Source organism: Culex pipiens, chromosome 2 (genome assembly GCF_016801865.2).
Source record: "Culex pipiens pallens isolate TS chromosome 2, TS_CPP_V2, whole genome shotgun sequence".
NCBI classification, from domain to species: Eukaryota; Metazoa; Arthropoda; class Insecta; order Diptera; family Culicidae; genus Culex; species Culex pipiens.
In genome coordinates this window covers 192,584,846-192,598,551 of record NC_068938.1, presented here as the reverse complement: position 1 = coordinate 192,598,551, position 13,706 = coordinate 192,584,846, and the positions used below count along the sequence as shown (strand labels likewise).

The following is a 13,706-nucleotide window of genomic DNA, read 5'->3' as shown; positions in this document are numbered from 1 at the left end:
GCGCCACGACAACTCCTTGTTGGGAACCCCGTCAAACGAACCGTCTTTCCGGTCAAGAATCTTCCCCAACGATACAGTTCTGTGCTCGGTTCTGTGTATTTGGATGCTTCGACGAACTGTGCAACAGCATCTTGCCAATAGTATTTCCGTTCCCCAGCCATCATAATATTTATGAATTTAATCAGTAGATACTTGTCAAAATGTAGATAAAAATATACAAAATCCTAAACAACCACTTTTATTACAAAAAAAAAAGAAAACAATTTCGAAATCTAACCGAATCGGCAACAATAAATAACGATTGATGGAGACGGTGTCCTCTGTTCAACGGAATGTAGCGGAATCGTGCTCGTCACATTAGGCCAGATAAGTAGTAGCGGAAATGTTGCCGCCCTTGCCGGTCCAGTTGGTGTGCACAAACTTGACTTCTTGCCAAGCAGCTCGTACGTGTGCGCCTCAAGGTAGTCCCGCTGGGCCTGCAGCAGATTCGCGGACAGTCGCTCCGAGAGGTAGCCATCGAAGAAGCCCAGCGCGGCGGACATTACCGGCACTGGGACGACCTTACACCATCACTGCTGGTTCTTCACGATGGCGTTCTGGAAGAAGTTGTCCAGCAGCAGATGCGACATCGCCAGATTGCACACGAACGAGTTCCGAATGTTTCCGAGGAAGACACTGCGGATGATGCAACCTCCACGCCACATCAACGCGATTCCATCGAAGTTAAGGTTCCACTTGTACTCGTTGGAGGCCTTGCGGATCGTACGAGACGATGTTGGCACAGTACACGGCGCTGCAGATGTACGTGAGGAACGTCTTACGGTCGGCAACGTTTAGCTTGGGGACGGGCTGGCGAGTTGCTTGCTAGCCTTTGCACGTTCCTCCTATAGGGCGGACCGGCAACGCGCGAAGACTGCCTCGCCGATCACCGTAACCAAACGCCTCGGTGCAGAGGAACGATCGCCGTCCACTTGCCGATTCCCTTCTGGCCAACCGTGCCCCGAATACGCTCCAGCAACCAGCGAAGCAAACTTAACCTAACAATAAAAACAACAGCATCAGAGTTTGACGTTGAAAAATGTCAAAAGTTCCCACACTGAAATAAATCCTCGTGTTAATGATTAATATTGAGGTCCATACCATACGCACGATATCGAGTATGATACTGACTACATACACACTCCATACACACCTCAGTATCAGAAGTGATTTGCCCTTAGGGTAAAATACTTTTTAATGTGACTAGTTTAACTAGTGCATTTAAAGTAAATTAAAGTGAAAAAAAAAATCAATAAAAATATCCACTAACAAAACTGTCATTTTAGCTAAGTCCCGCTTGAAAAAATTAACTTTATAAATCATCTCATAATCCAGGGTTTTAAAAAATATTCTAAGTGTAGGAAAAGTGAAATTTTGTCAAGGAGTGAAAATTTTACTAAGTCCAACAAAAACAAGATAAAACTAGAAAATATCATCTCATGATGAAGAGGTCGAAATTTTTTCTAAGTCCCAAAATAAATTGGCTTTCGAAATTCTGCTAAGTCCAGCAAAAACAAGATAAAACAAAATAATATCATCTCATGATAAAGATTTCGAAATTTTTTCTAAGTCCCAAAATAATTTGGCTTTCGAAATTTTGCTAAGTCCAGTTAAAGCATGATAAAACAAAATAACATCATCTCATGATAAAGAGGTCATTTTTTTTTCTAAGTCCCAAAATAATTCGGTTTTCGATTTTTTTCTAAGTCCGGTAATATCATGAGAAAATGAAAATTTAACAACTGATGATAAAAGGTCTACAAACATAGAAAGGAACATAGATTTCGGCGCGCATTTTAAGAGTTTTTGGAACAAATATCAAACATGCCATGATATCAAAAACAACTCAAGTTATTTTTTTGTTCGTCCCATGATGCGACTTTCTGCCCGGGGCGACTTTCTGCCCGGGCCCCCGGGCAGAAAGTCGCATCATGGGACGAACAAAAAAATAACTTGAGTTGTTTTTGATATCATGGCATGTTTGATATTTGTTCCAAAAACTAAAAAATTGGCCGCCGAAATTCATGATACTTTTTATGTTCCTAAACAGTGTATCATCAAATGTTTTATTTTCATTTCTATTTGATATTTTTGGACTTAGCAGAATTTCGAGAATTAATTTATTTGGGACTTTGAAAAAATTTCGACCCGTCTATCATGAGATGATATTTTGATGTTTGATCAACTTTTTGCTGGACTTAGAAAAATTTCGAAAGCCAAATTATTTTGGGACTTAGAAAAAAATCGACCTCTCCATCATGAGATGATATTTCATAGTTTTATCTTGTTTTTGCTGGACTTAGTAAAATTTGGAATGCCCAATTATTTTGGGACTTAGAAAAAAAACCGACCTGTCAATTATGAGATGATACAATTATTTTTCATCATGTTTTCGTAGGACTTAGCAAAATTTTCACTGCTCCGCAAACTGCCAGTTTTATTAATGGAATTTTTTATTGAGTTTTTTTCACTTTAATTTACTTTAAATACACTAGTTAAACTAATCACATTAAAATTATTTTACCGCACTTAAAATTTCATCGAAAAGCGCAAAAATTAGCCCACGCGCTCACTCTCTCCCATTCTCTTCTCTCTTCTTTTGTTCAATGCTCGCACGCAACGCGCGAGACATGTCGTGACAGGAATCGGCAATCGGCAGACAGACAGCTTTTGCGTTCGTGGCGGGCTGGTTTGTTTACGTTTTCGCGCAGTAGTTTTCCGAGGATAAATTGTAGTCCGCGAATCGCCGCGGGTTGTGAGTACGTTCTATGGCTGAGGGAGTGTTTGTTCGTTCGTTCCGTGGCGTTCGGGAGCCGCGATATATTGTGATTAAGTGATTGCTTCTGTTTTGGCTGCTGGGGGCGAAGAAAAAGTTCCGGTCAGTGTTGGCGGATGCAAGGAATGTTCAGGCCAAGCAGCTGCACCCAGAAGAGGAATCCTCTTGCCCACAATGTCACTTGTCCTCCTTCCTCCTCCTCCTCCTGCAGGTGCTATCTTGACACGGATCAACGCCGGAACGATTTCGGCGGATTTGACAGGACACGGGAGTTCTCGGTGAAGGAAAACACAGCTGTTTAAGTTTGTTTTGGTTTTTGTGTCGCGTGATTGGAATCCTGATTTGTGGCGGAACATTGTTTTCGCGAATGCGCGATTGTGTGCGTGTGTGTTTGTTTACGTTTGACGTATTCTTGGTGAACGGGTGACAACTGGATGAAACTTTCTTGGTGTTTCCAGAGGGGGTGAGCGAGAGAAAAACTGACAAATCCGCGTTGGTGCTGGCTGCGGCCTGTGATTGTTCATGTGACTGTGCTTTGAGGTTTGTTTACGTTTTTAATTGATTATTGTGAGTGTGTGGCAGGGGCAGGGACGTGACAATGTGACATTGCTTCTATCCTTTAGGGGTGTCCGTGACAGAAGGAAGAACCTTTCTCTGGTTATTTTGGAGGAGGTTATCTATTGGGCGACTCGCGAGCAGTTTCCCGGTGAAGATGGAAAGTGGAGTCCATCTGAATCGATGGTACAAGCTGGTTCGAAATACTTAGTAGGAAGAAGTATTTCAACGATTTTTTGACTCAGATAAGTATTTTTTGCTTTCCTTTTCTATTTTTTTTAGTATATCATGTTGGATTATTTGATAAAAAAAACCCTGGAAATTCTGTTTGAAAATTGATACTTTGTGTTTTGTTTTCTTTAACAGGACCACAACCTGGGCATGTTTCGGGACATTCAGCATCTGGTATTTTGTTTAATACGACAAATTAGCTGCGATGCAATCGTGCTTTGGTTGGATGGATTTGAAGAGGATTAACCAGGTATGTACGAAAAATATTATTTTAAAGTGAACCTATCACTGTTCAAACTTCATTTTGTTACTTTTGCGAATATATTTTTTTCAAACCAAATCAATGTAGTCATAAATTTTATATTAATTGAATTGAAAAACCAAGATATATTGATCACAGATGGCTTCGAAAATCTTTTTCTGGGAAGTCACTAGAATATTTTGTGCGAATTATTGTTTTAGTTTTTTTTAAAGACGTTCTCGCAAAGAGATTTATTTTTTTAAATTTCACGTTGTTGCAGTATTATATTGGTATCGTAATTGTCCTAAACTGAGATGAGGAGTACCTTTAAAAACTGTTTAATTCAAAGAAAGATTTTGGTTTTGAGCGAATAATTCAACTGAAGAAATAACATCACCTTTCTTCAATATTTGATTTGCTTTTATTATTTCAGTGTTTTAAAGAATTTTGGCATGAATCGTTTTTAAGTTTATAAATAGATTTTTTTAGAAGTAGATTATGTTAAAGTCAATGTAACTTTTGCCAACAAAAAGTTGTTAATATTACATTGAAAAACTGATGATCTATGTAATTTGCAATATGAAATAAAGTGAAATTTCATTAAAATATTTAATGAATCTCTTTGAATATTTTTTACATCTAAAAATATTGTTGACTTTCAGTACACAGATAAAAATGATGGTAATATTCATCAGGAAATGGTGACAGATTTTGTAGCGAAATATATGATTAATTTACCCCAGAAAATGATAAAAAAAGGTGCAAAAAGGTGCAATCTAAAGAGCAGCTGCTTTTTGTAACTGTCTCCAGCGGGGCGGGTCCTACCTATTTAGCAGCACCATCTTCCACCGGAAGATTTTGGGGCCACCATCGTTCCGGTAGCCATCATTTGCATTCGACAAATCCGGTCATTTCGACAATGGAATTCTCGTTTTTATTCAGATAAGTATTGTTTGCTTTCATTTTGTAGTAGTTAATTATAATAATTATCGTAAAGGCGGAGAATTTTTACAAAAATGATTTGGATTTTCATTTGGGAATTGATACATTGTGTTCTCTTCTCTTTCACAGGATAGCAATTTCTATACAACCATCATCACATCATTGTATTCATCATATTGGATGGATTTAGAGATATTGTTATGTGAACATATCACTTTTTACCAATTGGATATTCAAAACATGTCAATTCCCGTTTGGTTTTTTTTTTAAGATAATGAGTCTTAATTAAAAACATTCATTGTGTTATTTTTTGAGATATTAACCTTAAAACTACCATTTAGAAAAACTGCATGCAAATTTTAATTCTAGATTACTTTTTAAAATGGTCCTATGTACAAAGGAATTCCATGGCACATTGGTGGTTTTGAAAAAGTAATCTAGGATAATTGATTGGCAAAAATAAAAAGGAATCTAAAAAATATGCAATTTATCATTTCAAATAGACGATTACACCACACGGAGAGACCGACCAGGGCAAATCTAAGAAAATCTTGGTTAATTTAACTAAAAGTATGGGTTAATTTTTTACACAGCTTTTTTTCAACAATCGATTGTTGATTTTGTTAACCCAAAATTGCTGACCACCAGTAACTAAAATTAACTAAAAAAATAGTTGGAATTGCCATTTTCGTTGGTTAAATGGCCGAAAAAAATTCTAGCAGTCGACTGCTAGAATATTTTTTTCAGAAAGTTAACTATTTTTTTTTTGTTTTAAGCTGAAATATTGTGGAATATTCTGTAAAAAACAGGCTGGGCCATACTTTTCAACTATTTTTCAACAATTTTTTTCGTTTTATTAACTGAAATATTTTTGCATGCTGCAAATTATAAGTGAATTATAACAAAACATTTCTTAATTAAACATAATTTATGTTAGTGTCGATATATATTTTCTTTAATTATCTAACAATACAGGCCGGGCTGAATTTCTAGCTATAATTTTAACTAATGTCTTACTTAAATACAGAAAAACATTCGTGCATGTAGTCAATAATTAGCTATTGTTAGCAATATTTTTATTGAATTTGCAGTAAATTTTATAATAATTCCTCACAAATTAATGCTGGGTGTTTTTATATTCGCATTTATTCTGCCTAAAATTTTAACTTTTTGTACTAATTTGTTTTTTGCATGAAGTTATTAAATTACTGTTAAAAAGCATCAAAACAAAACTTTTTATTATCTGTTATTATAAAACATGTAAAGTTTGATTAAAGTTTGAAAAAAATACGTTGCATAAATCTAAAAAAATAATAATAAAACATATTACAAATTTTGTTAAACATATTTATAAAAGATGTTTAATTTCTCGTGAATTCCTTGAAGATATTTCACCAAGTAAGTTATTATGTTGTATAAAATTAAGTGTTGTATTCACTTACCATCACTGTGCAATCATCCGATAAGTCATCATCATCTACAACGGTCTCAGGTTTAGTTATTTTTCACACAGAATTTACACCAAAACGAACCATTTGCTGCAAATAGACATATAAAATTTATTAGTAATTTGATACAAAATCCTTAATTTTGTCTATAAACTGAAAAAAGGATCGTAAATAAATGTAATTATAATGAGGAAAGAAGAAATATCAATAATGCTCCGTTTCCTGAAAACAATATTTTGAGTTTTACTTACCAGTTTATTTAGCAGTCTTCTATTAACAGCATTTTTAAAATATTTCTATCTTCTTTTGTATATCTTTTATAAATTTTATTTTTTAGACATTTCCCATCATCTCATTTTTATTTTGATATTATGTGTACTCATTTCCATATATTTTATGGTTGATGATTCTGAAAAAAAATGGTTCATTAAAATTGTATCCATCGTAAGCACGAAGGTTTTTGATTATTCAGTTTTCTAATTAAAATCACAACAGATAAATTGTTATGTAAAAATAAATCCATACTTACTTAGATTAACCAACCTTTTGTTAAATTTGCCCGTGCAAGTATTGTCGTGCAAGAGTTCGCCCGCCTCTTCCTTTCACTGCCCTTCCCTTTCCTTAAAACATTGTCATGAAGTCCCCTCGCATCAGAGGTCCTCATTGCGAATGTCCTCGTCTTGTTCTTCATAGTTTATCACCTGCAAAGAAATCATCAACAAACTTACTCACCAATTGCACCTCCACAGTTGCAACAGTGTTCACTTCGATTTGCACTTCAAAATTAGCCAAATAGTGTGATTTTCACCTTTCACATTCTCTCACTTCACAATTAACAACACAAACTCAACAAATCGACCGCTCTTGTTCGAATCCTGACTTCAAATGACAAACGTAAACAAACCCAAGTTCATCTTTTAAATAATCAACCAATTGATATTTACATTTAACCAAAAAAAATCTTGATTTTTCTAAAACCAAAGCTAACAGTCGAGCACGTTCATTCGAGTTCGGGAAATCTGTTAGCTTTTTGCCTTTAGCATTTTCAACAAACAGGTTATTAAATTATTACTGAATTTTGGTTGATTCAACTGAAAATTGGCCGTAACAAGTACGTTTTTGTGAAATTTACGAAAGTAAAATCAACAATTTTAATTGTTAAAATTTCTGGGCACAGTCTCTCCGTGCAGCTGTATGATTAACGCTTTTTTCATTCGTATTCATTCATACTATATGCACAATCACCTTCAATCAAAGTCATCTGGTTTATGGTACCCATGCTTATTAATGTTAATCCCAAATCAAACAAATCAATCAATTTTATATAAATAAGTTAGACTCTAGTACATTTATATATTTTCAGAAAAAAACGTCAATCTATCACTTGTTTTCAAAGTTCTTTTATGTTTTCAGATGACAGATTTCGACATTAACAAAACTTCTTCTGACTATTTTTGTAAACAGTGTATTGGGCTTACACTCTTACTAAAAATCATGGTTTTCTGAGTTCAATATCCCACTTTTCATACGATTTTTTTGAGTTCAGGTACTACAAGCTTAAACATGGTTATATGGGTTGAACTCAAAAAATCGTATGAAAAGTGAGATATTGAACTCAGAAAATCATGTTTTTTGGTAAGGGTGTACTCAGTTCAGATAGTGCGATGCACTTTTGCTTTAAAAATAAGCCCTTTTAAGTTTTCTGTCGAAAGATACCATCTGAAAATAAAAATGTATCATGGGAAGTTGCGAAATATGGATTTGTAAGAATTCTTCATAAATCACAACTTTTCATGATACATTAATGATTCTGGATGACATTTTTACGAACAGTTTTTTTCAGGCAAAAACCTGAACCTGTTTTGATTTTTTATGTTTCTGGATGATATTTTTTCGCACCATTTTTTTCAGGAAAAAGCAGAATTGGCCATGATTATTTCATGTTCCTGGATGATATTTTTCTGTACCATGACATGATATTTTTAAGTTCAAAATGTCAACTTGGTTTGATATTTTTATGATGTTTCGTAGAGTAACTCATGTTACATTTTATGTTTCTACATCTCTTAAGTCAAGCGTTCTGGAAACATGTCATCTTCATGTTTTTGGCAACATGACAAGTTTTCCGTAAGATGTAATTTTCTGATCGGGCCGGGTATAAGCCACTCAATAGGATGAACTGTTTCAATGAACGAATGAACACGCAAGAGGACTATACTCTCGCCAAATAGCACTTTCCTAATGTTTCTTTTCGTGAGGAGTGAGGACTATACCCTCGTTCTTTAACTTTGGGTGTAGGCTACGTGGCTCGGTCGGTGATTTAAATCCAGAGCTATTATTGTATTTATTTTATTTAGAGAGAAAATAAAGATCAAATCTAGAGCAACATCTTAAAAGGACGCATAGGACTCTTAACACTGTTTAATTTATATTTTGTCTTATTTCAATCTATCATTTATCAATCTCTTTTACGCAAGACTTATTCAAGTCAGTAAGAGTCTTTGAAGACATTGATAAAACTCAACTGCTTATAGACTAGCAGTAGAGTTTTAGTCTTAAATAATCCTTGAAAATTGATCTTCATAAACTCCTAAAATGGTCCACTTTGCATTTGACTCAGCTTTAACTCGTGCTTAATTCAGCATGCAGGACTTAAATGTTTTATTACCATTTTTGACAAATGACAATTAAAAACATCTTATAGATTGTTTTAAAATTTTAAATTATTTCTTGGGTTGAGTTAGATCAAATTTCAATTTGCACATAAAACTGTCTTGTGGCTTATCAAATTTCATGGAATTTCTAGCTGCAAAATGTTTTTTTTTAGTTTTTCATAAATCAAACAACTCCAAACACCTTAGGAAGGTTTTAAAAAAATAAAATAATATTATAGCCCATTATCACTTGTCGAATCAAAGTTAATTTTAAAATTAATTAATTAATTATTTTTTGTTACTGTTGAATCATTATTTATCGATCAGAATAGTTGATTTCAATTTAATCTTAAGAATCTTTGAAATCCCTTACAGAAACTTTTCAGAGAATAAAACTATCATTTATTGAAAGAACTACTTATGTTTCCGATAACTTAAAGAACGATTTGATTTTTCACCATCGTTCACACTATCATTGACGAAAGTGAGACAAACATACCGAGATGCCTAATCCAGCAAATATAAAAAACACCCGATAATTAGCTCAAGGTGCCAGACGAAAAGGTCCAAAACAACACCGAAAACAACACAAACATCGCCGGCTCAACACTATCAGCCAACACTCAGCCAGTGCCAAATGGAGTGGCAAAGGTGCGAGCCAGGAAAATCGAGACGAAGGAAAAAAGAAAGAACTCGAACCTCTAAGCCCTAACCAAGGTGTCAGTTTCTTCGATTTCTGCAGAAGGAAATAATCTCGTTTGGCCCCGGGTACGAAGCTTATTTTTTCTGCGGCTAGTTCGTTAAGGGATTAAGTGGTTACTTGCAAACCAGATTCCTGGTCCGAGAGGAAGTCATCAAAGATTGGACAGATTCTATTTTCGCCCTCGTCGTGTCCGCGTTTTGGGCATACTTTTGGTCTGCTTTTGTTTTCCGATTGTTTGGCCTGGATGGCTAATCCCGCTGAGGATTGCCAGGACAGGAGGTATTGAAATTTCAGGTTGAATTTGATGTCTGAAGGGAGAGCTGTGAAAAAAGTGGGAATTAGTCGTCACATAACTTTGTTTTTGCTTTTTCTTTGACAACTTTGTCCCAAATCGAAGCACTGTGGACGACGCAATCAGTTAAATTAAAACTAATGGACTTTTGCTCTTTCATGTTTAAGAGGTTTTTTTCTGCTCTCTACAGTTTTCTAGATCGAACCAGATTGCAGCACTTTGTCACCCTACTAGCATTTGCTGGTGCCGTGAAAATTGATGGCGTCTTTTTCGTCATATCAGGAAGTACTCTGAAACAGAAGACTTTCGGTACACGAATGACCCTTGGGTGTCCGAAACGCACGACGGTTGACTAATGGACGCAGGACGAAATTCAATAATGTCTTCCGTTCGAAGAATCAGGAGTTTTCTGTTTTTTTCCTATGAAAAAAGAACTCGAATCCTTGTTTGTCGATTTCGTTGAACCGAAAAAGTGTACCACTCTCACTCTCTATCTTTCAGAATGTATCTATTATGGACAGATGTTGATTGATAGAAATCAAGTTATTCGAGACGCCAAAGATATTCAACTCACCGTAGTCCTTCAACGTCCATCACATGCGTTGTACAGCCAGGTCCCAGAAGTGGAAAATGGGTAAATTGAATTTTCCCCCGGTTTCGAGGCGCAAACTTCGAAGGGGTCGAAAATTTTTGGCCAAGATCCGATCTCGACACATCGCCGTCCCCTGAAACAGATGTGAGCTCTGGGGCTAATGGGATAAGCAAGTTGTATCAGCTTTCTTGCCACGATTGTTGAGGTGAGGTGTGGGGTTTTTGGCAGGTCCACGAGAGCTTAAGGAGTCAATACTTGGAATCATTCATTAGGCTAATTAATTCGGAGATGGAGCGGAGCGGAACGTGACTGGGATAATAGTTCTAGATGAAGGGAAGAAGGTTAAACAGTAGAACGTCTTTTGTTTGAATGAAATTCTATATTAGATTCATTGATGATAGAAAGTACATCTTGTTTTAAATTTTAAATGATTTGAAAAAAAAGTCAACCTTTGATCACGAGGTCACTTTTAAAACTAACTAAGAAATTTTTTTTTGTCAATTGTGAATCGCAAGTTAATCTTCCTTAGCCTAGCATAATATTTATTCACAGTGCGTACTCATATTTTTATTTACCATGTGAGCATTTTTCCCCACAATGAGTAATTTTGATTGTTGATTTTAGTTATTTTTTTGCTCATCAACATGAATTTATCTTATTATCTATTTGTTGACATTTTCAAGGCATTGTTAAATAAATATTCTATGATATGATTAGAAAATTTCAAAAGAGTTTAATTTTACAGGCTGTTTAGTTGACACTTAGAAACACTGGTTTTAATCGATTCGAATTCTCTGTGAGGCTGTATCTCAGAAACTAATTGTTAAACTTTCAAAGAAAATGGTCTGACTGTTTTTCAGCATTATCGATATGTTATTTCGGGAGTGTTATTCATTCAAGAATTATTTTTTAAAATAAAAAAAACGAAAATAATTCGAAAATATAAACCCAAAAGTGGTTTTCATTTGAGAACTACACATTTCATCTAGTAATAAAGTAAAGTACCGGAAACTGGGGTCAATCGGGACAAATGGGGCGAATTGGGAGAGCAGTTTTAACCATGTTGGAGCACAATATTTTGATTTTTGTGGTTGGTTTAGGTTAGAACAGACTCAGGCCAACAAAATGTGTACATCCATTTCCAAATTTAAAAGCTTTAAGTGCTCTAGAAACTGCTGTCCCTATTTAGACTGTAGTCCCGATTCACCCCAGATTACGGTACTTTGCGATTGAAAATTTTATTCTTAAAACAAATTGTGTTATTTTTTTGAATATATAAAAACCACTTTTTTCAGTAATTCATATCTCCAGAACAATATTTTTAAACCATCATTATTTATGGCTCAAAACATTTCTTCTTAGGTCCCCTAAAACATATAAAAATCCGAAAATTTAAAAAAGGTGTATAATTTGAATTCAACGATTAGTGATAAAAAGATACATTAAAATATCGGATTGATTTTTCCCATGTGCCTAATTTTAGGGAGCTCGACATAAATTTTGAAAAATATTTACAACGGCCTAATCAAAAGTTACAAGAATTCCTTTGCCTCATAGTATGGAAAGAAAGACTCGGATAGATTTGGTACAATTGAACAACTATTATTAAATGTTGAAAACAACAAAAATAGCGTCTTTATCGTATATAAGCAACAGGCCCAAAACTACACAGAAAAGAAAAATGGTAATATTCATGAGGAAACGGTGACATATTTTGTATCGAAAAAAATGTGTAATATTATACCAAGAATTGATTAATATTCACCAGTTTTTGATGAGCATTGTAACATTACTCAAAAAAGAGGGCATTTCTCATGATTACATAATTTTTTTGGCTTTTAAGGCCGATGCAAATATTTAAAAAAGTTTTTGTCCCTCGGCCTTGGCCGAGGTCAAAGAGGGGGGGGGGGGCAAAAAAATAAAAAATATAAAAATTTGAATAACAAGCCATAATCTTTACATTTAAATGAAAAAAGTGTTTTAAAATGCATTTTACACTAGTTCAGTTGTTTTGCAATCATTAGTTTTCAAAAAATCTAAGATCTGACAAAAACAAAAATTGTATCGAAAAAAAAGATTTTGCATCGAAAGTTTTCAAAAAATCTTATGATTTTTTAATAAACCCAAACATGCTAAAAATGATTTTAAACGCAGGAGAATGTATTTTAATTTGATTTCAGCTGGTTGCACTTGAATTTTTATTGAAATTTTGAAGTTTATTGTAAAAATATTTTTTTTGCCCCCTGATTTTTCGGGCCAATTTTGAAGGGGGCGAGGGTGACAAAAACTTTTAAAAATATTTGTACCAGCCTAATGAAAAAAGTTTAAAATTTTTAGATTTCATGCCAATTTTCTAAAAATTTAAGCAAAAATTTGCAAAATATCAATGATTTTATTAAAATATTTGTTTTTATAGTTTAATGTCTTCTTATCTGTAATCCCAGGATTGAAAAATGTAAATACTCTAGATGAGTCCTATTTGAATAACAATACAAAAATAAACTAATTAGATTCAATTTATTTCAAATAGTTTACGTCGAAAACACAAGTGTTATCATTGATTGCCCCCATAATTTTAGGGGAAGTTTTGAAATTAAATTATAATTATGCCAAGTAAATGCTTAAGTTCAATATTTTATTTATTTGAAAACTACCTTTTCAGAAAAAATATCAGTATTATTTTTCAATTCAATGCAAATTGGTTGTACTGGAAATAAGTTCTTTCGAAGTACATAACAGTGTGTTAGATCATAATCCCTTTTGGAGCAATTATTGTTGTTAACAAAGAGATTACGAAGAATAAGAAAAAATGAGAAAAATCTTGCTAAATAGCAAAGGAAAGAAGTTCGAAAAAGAAAAAAATTGAACAGAATATTACCCTAATATTTTAAATTGAAAATATTTCGAATATGGTTTTATTTCCTTTTTTGTAACCGCGAAATCAGCAAATAAACTCATACTTTTATGAATGCTTGTATGAAAAAATAAGTAACAAATGTTTGCAAAAGCATGGAAACAAAAAAAATCAAAAACCACATCCACAAACCACAAATGTTCCAAAAGCTAGAGAAATATTCATTAGTTAAACATCATTTTATTGAACACTCGATCAAAGATTGTATTCCTAAAATTAATTCTCCCTCCAAAATAGCCAACAGTGCACAAACTGCTTGTTTCCACCACCACGAAAACCACACGCTCAAACCACCCCTTTCCCCGTTCGCGAAAACAAT

At 34.2% G+C, this 13,706-nt stretch overlaps 1 pseudogene; it reads right to left on the bottom strand.

The window, feature by feature from the left end:
• Positions 1–222: 222 nt before the first annotated feature.
• Positions 223–4,684, bottom strand: LOC120423363 (6-phosphogluconate dehydrogenase, decarboxylating-like; annotated as a pseudogene).
• Positions 4,685–13,706: the final 9,022 nt, after the last annotated feature.